Source organism: Bison bison, unplaced genomic scaffold, assembly GCF_000754665.1.
Source record: "Bison bison bison isolate TAMUID 2011002044 unplaced genomic scaffold, Bison_UMD1.0 scf7180017864249, whole genome shotgun sequence".
In the NCBI taxonomy this organism is placed as follows: Eukaryota; Metazoa; Chordata; class Mammalia; order Artiodactyla; family Bovidae; genus Bison; species Bison bison.
In genome coordinates this window covers 3,205,499-3,206,006 of record NW_011494821.1, presented here as the reverse complement: position 1 = coordinate 3,206,006, position 508 = coordinate 3,205,499, and positions in this window count along the sequence as shown.

Here is a 508-nt window from a genome sequence, read left to right as displayed (position 1 = left end):
GCACAATACTTCCCTTATGGTATATACTCAATACTTTTAAATAAATCAATGGATGAGTCAAGTGTTCATAGGATTTCAGAGAAAGAAAACATCAGTATGAGCTAGCGTTGTCATGGAAGCGTCTGACTGTACTGGAATCTGGGGCAGAATTTTGTGTGTGTGCATGCTTAGTCGCTCAGTTGTATCCGGCTCTTTGCAATCCCACGGAGTGCAGCCCTCCAGGCTCCTGTCCATAGGATTCTCCAGGCAAGAATTTTATGGATTAATACAGTTTAAGGAAGTTCCAGGGGCAGGTGCATGTACAAGACTTCTGCAAGGACTACTGATTTCTTTGGTTTTGATGGAACAAGCAGATAGAAATCTACCCTGACATGTTCCTTGTCATGTAAACCACTCATAATAATAACGGCCCTTAGGAGAGCTGTACCTTACAGACAAGCAGTTATGGCCAGGCATAGAAGAGCAATAGAACAGCTGCTGACAACTCTCAGTTGGCTGGAGATGCAGC